Raw genomic sequence first — 16,880 nt, 5'->3', positions numbered from 1 at the left:
TGGTCAACTTTTAACCCTTATAACTAACAAAAAAAATTTGTTTCCAAAATTGTGCTGATGTAAAGTAGACATGTGGGAAATGTTATTTATTAAGAAATTTGTGTGACATATCTCTCTGATTTAAGGGCATAAAAATTAAAAGTTTGAAAATTGCAAAATTTTCGCCATATTTCTGTTTTTTCATAAATAAACAAAAGTCATATAGAAGAAATTTTAGCACTTACATGAAGTAAAATATGTCACGAAAAAACAATATCAGAATCTGCAGGATCCGTTAAAGCGTTCCAGAGTTATAACCTCCTAAACTGACAGTGGTTAGAATTGTAAAAATTTGCTTGGTCATTAAGCTGCAAAATGGCTCTGTCACTAAAGGGTTAGTAATAATAATAAATAATAATAATTTTATTTCTATAGTGCAAAGAAATTCTGCCGCACTTTACATTTTAGCAAGGACTTGTACAGACAATACAGTATAAGACATTATAGAATAACAATAATCACATAAAAAAGCTTGCAATTTATTAGGAAATAGGGGAGACATTAAAGGTGGATGGCAACAATTGCTTTCATTGTTCTGACCAGTCATAATGTAAGAAATTGGGTGTCCATGTAATGCTACATGAACCGTTTACCAACCAGTATGTGTAAAAGTAGACACAGAGGGCTATTAAATGCATAAAGCATGTGAGAACAATATACAAGGATTCTGGTTATGAAGAAAATTTTGAATGGGCAACACAGGGATAGTTAGATAAATGTGTTGAGGTGGTAGGCGGATCATGTGTTGGCAAGGCTTAGTGAGCAGCAGATAGCAGTGTCTGAATTCCAACGTCTGCATGCCCATCAGAGTAACACTCAACCCCCACACATAACAACTGCCAAGTGGGCATGGATCAATGACATTTTTGAGGTTCTTCAAAACGTTGAGTACTGCTCACTAATATGGTGAGCGCTGATGATGCTATTGTCAGCATAACATCCCACTGCTATGTCTATTAAAACATTTGCTGCTAAATCTCAAAGAGGAAGCTTGGAATGCCGAGCAGGTGGCTATGGAGCAAGATTTTACAGTGCTGATACCACACAGCCCTGCCTCACATAATATTCTCAAGCCACATTGGGTGATGACGAGGAACAGGAGGAGGATGAGGCGGAACAAGAGTTTTTGGTCTGCGCTACAGAGAGGACTCCCAATCCCAGCTTCATGTCTGTCCAGCATGTATGGCCTGAAGATGAGGAAGAGGAGGATATGTGTCATGAGGAAGAGAGGATGGTTAATGCTCTTCCTGGTGATGACACTGAACATTTGACTCCTTGTAGTATGCCACACATGGCAGAGTTCATTTCCAGATGCCTTTCCCAAGACCCTTGCTTGAAACCCATTTTGTCCAACATGAAATACTGGCTGCGCACCTTTCTTGACCCAAGATACAATGAGAAAATTGCTTCTCTCATGTTGGAGGCAGATGTGCCATTTTCAATGCATGAATGCCAGAGGGGCATTGTGGAAGACTTGATAAACAGATTACCCACAGACAACGCTGCTGGCATAGGTACTGGCTTTTTTCACCCACAAGGATTACAGGGGAGCGCCACGCACACCAGGTGCATCTCAGGGGGAGGGGGAATATCCACCAACTGACACATTTTTATGAGATCATCACATTAGCAAGGGCTATGTGTAGGTGTAACTTTGGCAAGGAGGAAGAAGATGACCAAGATAGTGAAGGAATACTTAAGTGACCATAGCAGCTTCCTTCCTTATTCTTCAGTGCTCTTTAAATATTAGTTTTCCAAGCTCCACATTTGACCTGACCTCTCCTTCTACACCTTGGAAGTGCTGCCATGCCCTGCAGCAAATGTGTTGTCTGAGCAGGTTTTAGTTTAATCATAACGGATAGGCTCACAAGCCTGTTATTGGAAAATGCAGACAGGCTGACTCTTCTAAAATTGAACAAGGACTGGATTTCTGTCGGCTTTGTAATATAGATGAGCAAATTTGTTCGGATTTTGGCACCAAATCTGATTTTGACATATTCTGGCCATATTCGAACACTATTCATGCCGAATGTATGTTTTATTTTCGGTTCCAAACATATTCGGTAATTTTTACGCCCATTGACGCTAATGATGTTCGGCTATGTTCAACGAGTATTGGAAAAGCAATATTTGAGTCCGTTTGTATTCGGAACTGAATCTAAACAAATTTGCTCATCTCTATTTTGTAAGCCCTATGGATGACAGCAATGTAATGTAAAAGCAGCCCAATTTTTTTGTTTGGGAAGTTGTCTTAGTTGTCCATCCCTTATCATCCAAACCCATTTTGATCATGAAATCACCTCCTACTCCTGCGTGTACAACAAGTACTAAGTGGTCATGTATGTATACCCCACATGTCTAATGTTTTGTACTTTGTGAATTCTTGGCACATTGTGCAATGGTAAAACTTGTACTTCATATCGATTTCCTTGCTGACACACTCTAAATGCGGAGTAATGAAGATTATTGCCCCTGCTAAATTGTCACGTAAGATTATCTGTACCCGGATTGCGCCAGTCGCTCAACTACTAGACAAAGATACGATATTTTTTAAAACCATAGAAAATTATGATTTTTTTTTCAGTTGTCTTGCTGACACACACTCCAAATGCAGAGTAATGAAGATTATTGCCCTTGCTAAATAGTCATGCAAGATTATCTGTACCCGGATTGTGCCAGTTGCACAACTGCTAGATAAAGATACGTTATTTTTTTAAAGCAATAGAAAATTATGTTCTTTTCAATCGTCTTGCTGTCACAGTCTAAATGTGGAGGAATGAAGATTATTACCCCTACTAAATTGTCAGATAAGATTATCTGTACCTGGATTTCGCCAGTCACACAACTGTTAGATACAGAAGCGCTATTTTTTAAAACAAAAGAAAATTATGTTTTTTTTCAATCACCTTGCTGACACACTCCAAATGCGGAGAAATGAAGATTATTGCCCCTGCTAAATTTTGTCACGTACAATTATCTCTACGCAGATTGTGCCAGTTGCACAACTGCTAGACAAATATTAGGTATTTTAACAGGAAAATAGCAGAGAGCTGCAGCATGTACTTCCAGTTTGGTATCTCAGTCACACAACTCAGTTTTCTGTGGGCTAAAAATTGTGGCATTTCAGGCGTACATTGAACTGTTTTTGCTGTGTGCTACCCTAGTTATTGACACTATTTTGCTGTAAAAAAATAAAGATGCCAGCCACATATTTCACAGTGTGGTATCTCAGTCACACGCCTCATCTCTCTGTGGGTTACAAATTATGGAATTTGGGGCCTACATTCAACGGTTTTTGCTGTGCACTACCCTAGTTCTTGACACTATTTTCAAGTAAAAAAATTAAAATACAGGCCACATATTTTACAGTGTAGTATCCCCATCACACACCTCATCTACAGCTCTGGCAAAAATTAAGAGACCACTTGCAGATGTTCTATTTGTCTGCTTTTTCTCTTTTTGAATAAAATGCAAATTGTTCTTTTAGTCTACAATCTTCTGACAACATGCCTCAGAACTTCCAAGCAATAAATTTTGTTTTTTTTCTGAAAAGGAGAAATGGTCACAAATAAAAAAACCCAGTGCTTTCAGACCTCAAATAATGCAAAGAAAACAAGTTCATAATCATTTAGAAACAACAATACTAATGTTTTAACTCAGGAAGAGTTTGGAAATAACCATGATTTTTAAAAACAGCTTTCATGCGTCTTGAGAGACATGCTTTCCACCAGTCTTTCACACTATTTCTGGTGCAAAAATATAAGCAGTTCTTCTTTGTTTGATGGCCTGTGACTATCCATCATCCTCTTGATTAAATTCCAGAGGTTTTCAATGGGGTTCAGGTCTGGAGACTGGGCTGCCCATGACAGGGTTTTGATGTGGTGGTCTCTTAATTTTTGCCAGAGCTGTATCTGTGGTCTACAAATTGTGGCATTTGAGGCCTCCATTCAACTTTTTTCCTGTGTCTAAACCTGGTTATTGACACCGGTTTGCTGAAGAAAAAATTGTTACCTACAGGCCAGATATTTTAAGCAGTGGTGTTCCCACACACTGATCACATATAAGTTCGCTCCAAATTCAGGCATTTGTAGTGAATGTGGAAAATAGTATAGTCCATTTAAAATCCACAAGACACGTGGCAAGGGACGGGGAAGTCAACGTGATGGTGATGATGCATGCAGAGGCCGAGGCTGAAGCCGTGGGCAAGCTGAATTTGGGTCACAACAAACACCCACATGTTCTCGCCCGACCTTCCTGTCCGAATTATTAGGGGTCTGCAGAACACAGCAGTGTCAAAAGGTTGTTGGTTGGATAGCGGATAATGCTTCCAGTCACTTTGCCACCACCATCACCCTATCTTCCACACGGTCAATTCTGAGTAGCCGCGAGTCTGGACCGCATATTCCTCACCCTGATCCTCCTTCATCCCACCATGCCGAGTGGCCGGAGACAACTGATCCTACACTTGGACACTCTGAAGAACTGTTTACTTTTCCATGTATAGATTCGGGACTCTCACCTGGTCCACTTGAAGTGGGACAAGATCACATGTAGTGGTGCCCAAGTATTTGAGCAGCCACGGTCACACAAAGGCGACAGTGGGAATGTGTCACAAGAGGTGGACGATGATGAGACACATTTGACAGAAAGTCTGGAGGAGGACGAGGGTGCGCAAGTGGAAGACGAAGTGGTGGATGATACAGTAACTGACCCAATCTGACAGGAGGACATGCAGAGCGAGGACAGCAGCACACAGGGGGAGGGAAGAATAGCACCCAAACAGGCAGGAAGAAGCAGTGTGGTGGCCATAGACAGAAGGCAGGCAACCGTTTCTTGTAACACCAACACGACAGAAGTTGGCAGTACAACTGTTAGGTCTTCCCGAGTCTGGTTGTTTTTTAAAGACTCTGCCGATAACCCCAAACAGGCTATTTGCACCACCTGCCATACCCGCATCAGCAGGGGTAGCAAAACTACCAGCCTCACCACCACCAGTATGATCAGGCACATGGCAGCAAAGCATCTGTCTTTGTGGGCCGAACCCCAGGGTCCATGAACACTGTCTGCGTGTGACACCACTTATTCTTCCGCTATTGTGCATGGAAGCCAATCCCCTTTCCATTGTGCCTGCAAAGATGCCTCCTGTCCTGCATCTGTCATTGCACACACTCCACTACCACCATCAGTCCTTGGAATGCAAGCATAAATACGCAGCCAAGGCCCCACAGGCCACAGTAATAAAATCACACATTTCTCATCTGCTTGTGCTAAAAATTTTGCCTTTTATGCTTGTTGAGATGAAATCTTTCCGCAACCTGATGGAGGCAGCTGTTCCAAGGTACTCAGTCCCCAGTCGCCACTATTTCTCTCGGTGTGCTGTCTCGACATTACTCAAGCACGTGTCCCACAATATTATCCGTGCCCTCAACAATTCTGTTACTGGGAAAGTCCACATAACTATGGACACATGGGCAAGAGGTTGTGGGCAGGGACGGTACATCTTACTGACGGAACACTGGGTGAACATAGTGGAAGCCAGAACCCAGTCAGACCTTGGGATGGAACACATCATCCCGACACTGAGGATTTTGGCCCTTGTCCATCGGGGTTGCCCCACAGTCTACAGCTCCTGCACCTCCTTTTCCTCTTCAGCCTCCATTTCTGAAATTACCACATCAGTCACAAGCTGGAAGCACTGCAGCAATGCCTCAGCCAAGCGGCAACAGGCTGTGCTGAAGCTAATATTCTTAGGTGACAAACCACACAATGCTGAAGCATTGTGGACAGCTCTGAAATAGCAGGCAGATCTGTGGCTGACACCGCTGAACCTACAGCCAGGCACGGTCATGTGTGACAAAGGCCGAAACCTGGTTGCGGCTCTGAGGCAAGGCGAGCTCACACACATACCATGCCTGGCCCATGTGCTTAACTTCGTTGTTCAACAGTTTCTCAAAAGCTACCCAGAGCTGCCAGATCTGCTTGTGAAAGTACGCCACCTGTGTGCCCATTTTAGAAAGTCAGCTACAGCTTCCGCCGCCCTTGCTGTGCTTCAGCAGTATTTGCAGCTTCTGGCTCACCGAATGGTGTGTGATGTCCCCACGCATTGGAATGCTACACTGCATATGTTGGAAAGGATTTATGAGCAGAAGAGCACAGTTGTTGACTACCAGCATCAACAAGGCCATCGGTATTGAGTTCAGTCTCCACACATAAGACCTCAGGAGTGGACATGGATATCAGACATATGTACCATCCTACAAAACTTTGAGGAGTCCACCAAGATGGTGAGCGGCGATGACGCCATAAATAGCATCACCCTCCCACTTCTCTGTATTCTGAAAAGCTCTCTGTTCACAGTAAAAGAGGATGTATTGCAGGTGGAGCATGATGAGATGGAGCAAGGAACCATACAGAGTGATTACACATAGCCCAGCCTCATGTAATCCCAACATGGATTGGTTGACAATGAGGAAGCAGAGGAGGAGGAAGAACAGGAACTGCTTGCATGCGCTTTAGACGGTACTACAAGCACAACTGTCATACCGTCTGTTCAGTGTGGATGGCCTGAGGACAGGGAGGAGGCGGAGAGCATGGTCAGTCGGCCTCTTCGTGAGGACACGGAAGTCTTGCCTGTTAGCAATCTGGCATGCATGGCTGACTTTATGTTGCAATACTTTTCCAGCGACCCTCGTATTCTCCAAATTATGGGTGACAGTCAATACTGGTTGATGACACTTCACCCATGCTACAAGGAGAACTTTCAATCTCTTCTTCCAGAGGCAGACAGGTGTACTAAAATGGTGCAGTACCAGAAGGTCATTGTTGTGGAATTATTAAAAAAATTCCCATCTGAAAACGCTCGTGGCAGAGGTCACAGTTCATTGGACAACCAAGGAGTACATTCAAGAGAGACACAACTCCAATCCAGAAGAGGAAGGGGAACACTGGCAAAGTTCTGGGAGAGTTTTCTCAGATCCTCCCATCACACTGGCCCTGAGGCGTGGGGCACTCTCACAAGGAGTGCAAAGTTTTGGAAGATGCTGAGGGAGTACCTTGCTGACCGTACCAACGTCCTCTGTGATTCCTTTGTGCTTTTAAATTATTGGGTATTCAAGTTGGACACATGGCATGAACTGGCTCTCTATGCCTTGGAAGTCCTGGCCTGCCTTACAGCTAGCATATTGTCAGAGCGGATTCTTAGCGCTGTTGATGGAATTATAACTGATAAGCTCATCCACCTGTCGACTGAAAATGCTGACAGGCTGACTTTTATAAAAAATGAGCAAGGGCTGGATTGGGCCAGACTTCTTTACACCACCGAACGATAACAGCGAAACATAACTTCAAATCCAGGGTAATTTTTTGGGAGGTATATTCCCATGCACCTCTTCATACCCACACATGGGTATATGCTTCCTGATTTTGCCTATTTGCTGTTATCCTTCTTCTCCTCATCCTCATCAGCCACCACCACTAGATCACCATGGTGACTGTGGTCCGCGATGCAACAGCCACGTTATTGTGTCAAAGGGTGTTTTTGATTTTTTTACATATTATGTTGATGTGAACCCACCGGGGGAAATGTTTGGCAGCCCATACACTTATTGTATGGGCATTACTAGTATAGGAGACCCATTCCTTTTAACCTGGGAAAACATTTTTAGGAGTCCATCCTCCATGTCTCTTCCGACACCACGACTAGATCACCAGGATGAACGTGTTCCGTAATGCAACAGCCAAGTAATTTTTTTCAAGGGTGTTTATGATGACCCATCAAAAAATGTTTACACACTATGTTGAGGTGTACCCCCAAGGGGGAAATATTTGCCAGCCCATACACTTAGTGTATGGGCATTACAACAATAGAAGACCCACTCCTTTAAATTGGGAAAATATTTTTAGTAGGCCATCCTCCACGACTCTTCCGACACCACCACTAGATCACAAGGGTGAATGTGTTCCGTGATGCCAGAGCCACGTTATTGTTTTCAAAGGGGTGTTTTTAGTGTCAGCAGAGTTCACCTATCATTTGTTGTGGACCTCCCTCCCAATGAGGAATTCAAATAAATATCAATTTAAAAAAAATTATAGGGTTGTACAGGAAGAGCAAATACATAGACATTCGTGGTATGGCTCTGCGCCTTGCCTACACTCGAGAATTTTTTTTTACCAACATTAAATACAAATTTGCAAATGCAGAGAAAGTTGATAGAAAACCACAATCTGCATCCTCCCAGCATTCCTCTGTACATATCTCAATATTTAGATCACTATTAGTGTGATCTTTTTCCCTTCAGCATTTAACTGTATTACGATCACAGATAGCACAACATGCTTCGGCCGCAGGGCAAAAAGTATTGCCTATGATTGTAGAGTTCTGGATGACATTTTCACAATGTGAAACATTAGGCATAAAAACTTTATTGGCCTAGAACACAGTGGGTGGACACTTAGTAATTCCCCCTCCCATTTACTGGAATATGCAGGTCTTCATATCCATTTGTAGGAATCCAGATATTAAAACTACAAAACAACTAAGATTATGTTTTAAGTAGAAACAGATTATTGAAGAAATGTAAACAAAACCCAAGAAGCAAAATGAAGAATTTTTTTAAAGGAGTATCTGGGCCCATATGTTTTTTGGAAATCTGTCTTATTACAGTCTTCAATTTGTGGTGGTCTCATTAGAGCTTAATCTTAAATACAGTTGGTTGGATGACTGTTTGTGACCCTGAGGATTTAAAGAGTGCCTTTAAGGTAGTATCAGGATCAACTTCAGTGGGAGGATTTCAAGCTGCACTGGGGAAGAGGAGGTTGTGTTTCTTGTAGATTCATCTTCCTTCTTTGATGGGGTGTCATTTAATCTTAGAAGGATGGGCTGGTCTGATGTTATCACAATATCATTCAAAGGAAGATTGCATTTCATTGGTTGTACATCTAGGTATCTGTTGTCTTTTTTGTAGGCACCAACTGCATCTTCCTTTCTTACAAACAAAACCTCTGCAACTCCGGAACTCAACAAGCAGGCTTGCTTCAAGGCACCGCATACACAGAAAAGCTACACGATATCTTCCTCTGTGACTCTTGGATGCAAATTATTAAAGGTTATTTTTGTGCCTTCTAAAGGGCTAAAGACAGACTCTTTTGAAGTCTGCCCTACTGAAGAACTGTCCTCCTTTGTGACAATTGTCCGTGACACATTGGTTAGAGCCTTTGCGTGCAATAAAGGTAGCGAAGTCTCGTGCTGAGTAGACATGGGAGCTGTGTATGCATCATTCTGTACCACTTTAGTAAGAGGTAAAGTTTGCCCAAGAGAAAATGAATTTCAAGACATTCCTGGCATTTTTTGCACAGTGTGGACAGCTGTGATCTTCATCTTCTTGGGGATGTTGGAAAGTTCAAAGTCATCAACAATGCCATCATCGTCCATATCTTGTAAAGAGGAAATCTGTGGTTTCACAGGTTTGTGGTTAACTACATTTATAAGCATTCCTTTAATAGTGTTTGTTACACTGTAAGAAATAGTTTTCAGCTGTAAAATTTTGATGGTCTTGGTAATATTTATAGGTGAAGATGAGCAACCTTATGCTACGGGTGACTTGATAGTTACGGCAGGTGAACTCCTCTTTAAACTTTGTTTTTCACGAGCCTCCATCAGTTAGGTTGGTTTTCTTCCAAAAATGATCTGATGCTTTCTAGAATTAAGCATCTCACTAGCATCTTGCACTTTACCCTTTATATGGAAACGTGCATCTTTGGCGCATAATTTCTCATGGGCATCTTTTATATCTAGCTTCAGACGTGCATCTGTTACACCTTTCTTCTGACGGGCATCAAACGCATTCTGGTCATTGGTGGTGTGTAAGCAACTAATCATTGTAGGCTTGATCCTGGCTCTCATACCCCCCCCATAGCCCCCCTGTTAGTAATCCTGTATGTTCCCATTTCCGCCATCACCATGCCCCTTTTCCTAATCACTTCATCCAACAACACGTCCACCATATTTCTGCTACAAAACTGCACCTTCCCTTTATGATGCCCATAAAAAAATGTTTACACAGTATGTTGCTGTGATCCCCCCCGGGGGAAATGTTTGTCGGCCCATACACTTACTGCATGGGCATTACAAGTAAAGGAAACCCGCTCCTTTAAATTTGGAAAAGAATTTTGGGAGGTGCTCCTCCACTTCTCTTCCAAGGGGTACTGGGGTGCATCCAAATTTGGAGCAGGCCTTGCATTCACTTCATGGGCAAACATTATGGGAGTAGAAAATTAATAAAAATGAGAACTTTGGTTTCATGTGGCCATTCAGTACGTTGGTTCAATTGATTATTGGGGTGCATGTAACTTTGTTGCAAGGCGGGCCTTGCGCTCAATGCATAGGAAAACAGTATTGGAGTACCAAATTTCTAATAATGGGAACTTTGGTTTCATGTGGCCATCCAGGATGGTTGTTCAAAGGGGTATTGGGGTGCATCTAAATTTGGTGCAGGGCAGGCCTTGCATTCAATGCATAGGTTAACAGTATAGCAGTACCAAATGAAAAAAATGGGAACTTTGGTTTCAAGTGGCCATCCAGTATGTCAGTTCAAAAGGTTATTGGAGTGTGTGTAACTTTGTGGCATGGCAGACTTTGCATTCAATGCATAGGCACTATGGGAGACCCATTTTCTCCTATTGGGAACATTTTTTCATGAGTCCCTCCTGTGTATCTCTTCAAAGGGGTATTGGGGTGCATCTAAATTTGGTGCAGGGCAGGCCTTGCATTCAATGCATAGGCAAACAGTGTGGCAGTACCAAATGAAAAAATGGGAACTTTGGTTTCATGCGTCCATCCAGTACGTCTGTTCAAAGGGTTATTGGGGTGCATGTAACTTTGTGGAAAGGCGGGCCTTGCATTCAATGCATAAGAAAGCAGTGTGGCAGTACCAAATAAATAATAATGGGAACTTTGGTTTTATGTGGCCATCCAGCACGTCAGTTCAAAGGGTTATTGGAGTGCGTGTAACTTTGTGGCAAGGCAGGCCTTGCATTCAACACTATGGGAGACCCACTTTCTTATAATGGTAACATTTTTTCATGAGGCCCTCCTGTACATCTCGTCAAAGGGCTATTGGGTATGTGTCCTAATTTTTTACAGCCCAGCCAGTCATTGCATAGGCAACAACAGTATAGGAGACCCACTGTTTAATAATGGGAACAACAGAGCATAGCCGGTTTATGGCCCTTTAAGAATATTAATGCCGCCTGATGCCCCTATAAAAATAGGCTTTGTGACTTTCAGAGTCCCTCCTTCATAAATGAAACAGGATGTGTCTGATGATGTGTCACACACCGTTTGGCTAAATAAGGTTGGTACAATGCCTTGCGAAAGTGTTCGGCTCCATGGAACTTTTCAACCTTTTCCCACATATCATGCTTCAGACATAAAGATAACAAATGTACATTTTTGGTGAAGAATCAACAACAAGTCAGACACAATTGTGAAGTTGAATGAAATTTGTTGGTTATTTTAAATTTTTGTGGAAATTCAAAAACTGAAAAGTGGGGCGTGCAATATTATTTGGCCCCTTTAACTTAATACTTTGTTGTGCCACCTTTTACTGCGATTACAGCTGCAAGCTGCTTGGGGTATGTCTATCAGTTTTGTATATCAAGAGACTATGTAAAAACTCAGGAGGGCACTACTGAATAAGATATGCGGATCAACCAGCAGTCAGTATAAACACAAACTGAGAAAATGAAGAAAAAGCTACTGACCAAAATGCAGGGATCACTGCAAAATTACAAATTTTATTGGTAACAAAAAGACAACATCCATGTAAAAACATTTAAAAAGTCATACAATGACATGAAACTATCACAAAGGCTTATAATAAAGCCCAAAGAGCTCCCTCCAGTAAATGGACATATATAAAAAAGGCTCTAGAATATATCACATACAATAGCATACCTGCAATGAAGAAATGTTCAGAGATGTAATACTAAACATAATGATCCATTGAATAATCCATCCAAATAGACTATGGTGCAATAATGAATGCAAGTGATAACAAATGTAAGCAACTGAGCCATGAAAATAAACACCATAGGGTACTAAGCATAGATGAAAAGTATAGCAATCATGGTGTAGCCAAGAGGCTAAAATGACCAAGATTAAATCCTGCCTGCATAGTCCCTATATAATGCCACTTACAAGGGGGAGCTTGTGGAGTGCCCTACGCATGTCGCACACCAAAAGGTGGCTTCATCAGGGGCTAGAGAGTCAGTCTGTTACACTTATTTAAATATGCTAAACAATCAGTACATATGTGCGGCAGCTGCAGCCACGTACCTAATTAGCTGCAATGGAGGCCTGAATGCACATGCACACCAGAGGAAAGAGAATAGTCCATGACTCACAGGTTATTTCCGGGTTTGAAGCAGTGTGACGAAACACTACACACTGCAGGTGCAGACAGGAATGACTCATCACATAATATAGGTTTAGAGCAGTGTGAACATCACACCGCCCACTGCACCAATGCAAGCAAAGTAACGGAATACAAAAAGGTTGTGTGACATAATGAATGCCAAATGCGCAAGTGCGGTAGGCGCAAGATAAAATAAGCGCGATTCCACTGTGTACCATGTCATTTAGCATATAAGCGGGCATACCTAAACATATAAGTGAGTAAAGTACATCAAAGGGAAACATATGCTATAATAAATCCCCATATGTAGGCGCCGTGGCACTGATCATCACAGTCTCAACAAATGGAAATTTCACAAAGTGTAAAAATGAGTGCAACTAATACAGACTATGCACCCATAACCAAGTAAAGATATACAGTGCTCCCAGCCCGCGGACACGCAGCCCTTACAAAGTATATGGCTAAATGCAATGTCAGATCGCACTATGCTAAACGCACCAACTAAACTCAGTATAATACTGGTAACGGAATTAGGTCAAATTTAGTGTTGCAAACACAAAGAGAACAAACAATATACCATTTTAAATCCACTGATTGAAGCAGGCCAGAAAGATCAAGCCTGTGCAGAAAAAAAAAACAAAAAACACTAATCAGATAGTGTATACTGATTTCCGGGTTAGGCCAAAAAAGTTGTGGAACACAGTAAATACCAAATGCGCAAGCGCGGTCTCAGTAATAAATGACACACAGGCGCTGAAAAAAAAAAAAAAAAAAAAAAACCTACTGTATAACCTGTCATTTAGCATGTGTGCAGGCATACCTATAAATAAATAGTGGGCATCAAAGGGAGACATATGATATAATAAATCCCCATATGTAAGCTCCGCGGCACTGATTATCACAATCTCAACAAGTAGATATTATAAAACATACAAAATGAGCGCAACTGATACAAAACTGTGTACCATATCAATAGATACTATATAGATGCAAGCACGCATGGCTCATAGCGAAATAGAGATATAAAATGAAAAGTGATATCAGCCCGCAGACACGCAATCACACTATGCAAACGCGCCCACTGAACACAGTGGAATACTGATGCCAGAATTGGTTGAATTTGGTATTGAAGACGCAGCAGGAACATGTAATGTACCAAAAAAAAAAAAAAAAGTAGATTGCAGCTTTATATTAGTGGTTATACTAACGAAATTTCTTCCCCGATTGGTAAATAAACCAAGCGAAGGAAGATAACGCTCCACAAGCATCACCCCTAATTAAGTATGCACTATAACTAAGTATTTTAATGTATTAGAAAGATGGATCAGAGAAAATTAATTAAAACTCCACAAGCTCCACCTCAGGGTCCACTGGACTTCAAAAAAGTAACCATTATAGACATACAACATGGATAGAACATAAAGCAAATCCAGAAATTGGAACAAAAAAATCAAATCTAAGTCCATGTTAAAGTCCGAATATCTTCCAGGGTACTGTTTTATTATTTGAGTCCAGCGAGGGATAGAGTGAAGGATGAAATCCAAGGTGGGCGATCCAAGAATAGACTATTCCAAAAGTTGCTAGAGAAGTAGACTCCCATAGTGGACAAGTCAGACCTTGAGAAGCTGCCAAAAAATGGAGATCCAAGCTACTATGTTCAAAAAGATATGAGTCGATCAACCTACGAATGGAAAAGGAAGGGAAGAAGAACTTGATTATCCAATCGGTCCGATTTGTTTATAATAGCCAGTGAATAAAAGCTCCTCATTTAATCCCAAAGGGGATCGACTCCGAAGATCATAAATCCACCTAGATTCACGCCTCAGTAATTCCAATGAAACGTTCCCCCCTCTTATATTAGTCTGTACTGCCTCAAGACCCAAAACCCTAATGCCAGTACAGCGGCCATTGTGTTCGCACAAAAAATGCATGGCTACTGAAGTGAGGGGTTTACCTTTTTCACGATCTGCTCTTGCAGTATTAATATTCGAAAGGTGCTGTTGGATCCTCTTCCGTAATTCCTGTGTAGTTTGTCCTACATAGATTTTTGGACATTGGCAGATAAGAGCATACACAAGATTCCTGGACCTACAATTAAAGAATGCCTTAGAAACTACAGGAAAGTTTAGAGTAGGGATATTAACCCCTTCACTGCCTGCATTTAGATGACAGATGTTGCAATGGCCGCAAGCAATGGTTCCAAGCACACGTACACCCCTGTTAAGATTGCATACAGGTCGCTTAAAATGGCTGTGGCACAAAGAATCTTTAAGAGATTGGGCCTTTCTAGCAATAAGAGTGGGATATGGCGCTAAATGGGGTGCAAGTTTAGGCTCATTGGCCAGCATACCCCAGTATTTTGTCAAAATGCCCCGTAAGTCACGCCACTGATTATTGTAAGTGGTTATCAGACCCAGGGTTTTGTTAACTTTAGGAAGTCGAGGACCAAGTAGGTCTACACGATCCCTATCTCTGGCTGACTGGAAGGCACGAGATATTACCTTACGTGGGTATCCCCTGTTTTGAAAGCGTCTTGTCAGATCCTTGGCTTGTAGCAAAAAATCTTGCTATTTTGAACAATTTCTTTTTAATCTGAAGAATTGTCCTTTCGGAATTCCGTTTCTCAGATGTTCTGGATGGAAACTCGTATAGTGTAAAATACTGTTAGTAGAGGTCGGCTTCCGATATAAAGTAGTTGTGATAGACGATCCCTCAATAACCAAATTTAAATCCAAAAATTCTGTCGCCAAACCTGCAAAATTAGCCGTAAGATGTATGTTTAAAGTATTGTCATTAAGGCCATCTACAAATTCCTTACACTTATCCAAAGGTCCTGTCCATATCAACAGGACATCATCAATATAGCGCCACCATCTAAACACATGATCTTTAAATTCAGGTGACACATATACTCGAGTCAACTCCCACCACCCCAAAAATAAATTTGCTTACGAGGGTGCACAACGTGCACCCATCGCAGTCCCAGACACTTGTCTATAAAATACCCGATCAAGCACAAAATAGTTTTTATCCAAAATGAAGTGCAATAAATCCACTATAAAGGAATCATGATGTCGATCACCCGTGGAGTGTTGCTCCAGAAAGCAACTCCTATGTTTTCCTTATTTCCGGTGGTCCAAATCTTCTTTGATGCGGTATGTAGAGATTTACAGACCCTAGATAGCAAACCCAGTGCTTTTAGTAATGTAACAAACTCTGAAAGGATTGCCATTAAGGCACTTGGTAGGAATAAGGAGCTAGTGATCAGAGAGGCTGATAAAGGAGGTAATATTGTGATTTGGCCGGTTGATCTATATGTTAAAGAAGCTAAAAGACAGCTCAGCAATTCCTCCTTTTATCAGGTACTTCCATCTGATCCCACTGCAATATTCAACTCCAAATTAGACCATCTTTTGAATTTGGCACATACCCATCATGTCCTAAACAAGAAAGAAAAAGAGTTTTTGACCTCCCACCATCCCAGAATTCCCACTTTCTACATGCTACCCAAAGTGCACAAGTCCATTGTGGACCCACCGGGTCGTCCAATCGTGTCGGGTATTGGTGGTATTTTTGAAAAACCTTGTGTTTATGTTGATTTCTTTTTTCAGCCTTTGGTCTCCATCTTGCATTCTTATGTCAAGGATACCTCACATTTATTGGTTTTGTTGAAAGATTTGATCATTCCCCCTGACACTTTTTTAGTTACCCTGGATGTTGAATCCTTGTACACCAATATCCGACACGATTTGGGGATTCAAGCGGTTGCTTTTTTTCTGGAGCAACACTCCACGGGTGATCGACATCATGATTCCTTTATAGTGGATTTATTGCACTTCATTTTGGATAAAAACTATTTTGTGTTTGATCGGGTATTTTATAGACAGGTGTCTGGGACTGCGATGGGTGCACGTTGTGCACCCTCGTATGCAAATTTATTTTTGGGGTGGTGGGAGTTGACTCGAGTATATGTGTCACCTGAATTTAAAGATCATGTGTTTAGATGGTGGCGCTATATTGATGATGTCCTGTTGCTATGGACAGGACCTTTGGATAAGTGTAAGGAATTTGTAGATGGCCTTAATGACAATACTTTAAACATACATCTTACGGCTAATTTTGCAGGTTTGGCGACAGAATTTTTGGATTTAAATTTGGTTATTGAGGGATCGTCTATCACAACTACTTTATATCGGAAGCTGACCTCTACTAACAGTATTTTACACTATACGAGTTTCCATCCAGAACATCTGAGAAACGGAATTCCGAAAGTACAATTCTTCAGATTGAAAAGAAATTGTTCAAAACAGCAAGATTTTTTGCTACAAGCCAAGGATCTGACAAGACGCTTTCAAAACAGGGGATACCCACGTAAGGTAATATCTCGTGCCTTCCAGTCAGCCAGAGATAGGGATCGTGTAGACCTAC

General features: G+C 41.6%; 1 protein-coding gene and 1 pseudogene across 1 annotated transcript in view; both read right to left on the bottom strand.

Moving 5' to 3' along the window:
- The window catches only part of KCNH8 (potassium voltage-gated channel subfamily H member 8), a 534,349-nt gene that overhangs the window by 143,775 nt on the left and 373,694 nt on the right, over window positions 1–16,880 (bottom strand). The window lies entirely within an intron of this gene.
- LOC141083729 (polymerase delta-interacting protein 3 pseudogene) lies at window positions 8,724–10,041 on the bottom strand (annotated as a pseudogene).

Source organism: Dendrobates tinctorius, unplaced genomic scaffold (assembly GCF_039654945.1).
Source record: "Dendrobates tinctorius isolate UK_male_01 unplaced genomic scaffold, ASM3965494v1 ptg000005l, whole genome shotgun sequence".
Taxonomy (NCBI): Eukaryota; Metazoa; Chordata; class Amphibia; order Anura; family Dendrobatidae; genus Dendrobates; species Dendrobates tinctorius.
Note: the sequence above shows the minus strand (reverse complement) of the source record. Positions and strands in the feature narration are given on the sequence as shown.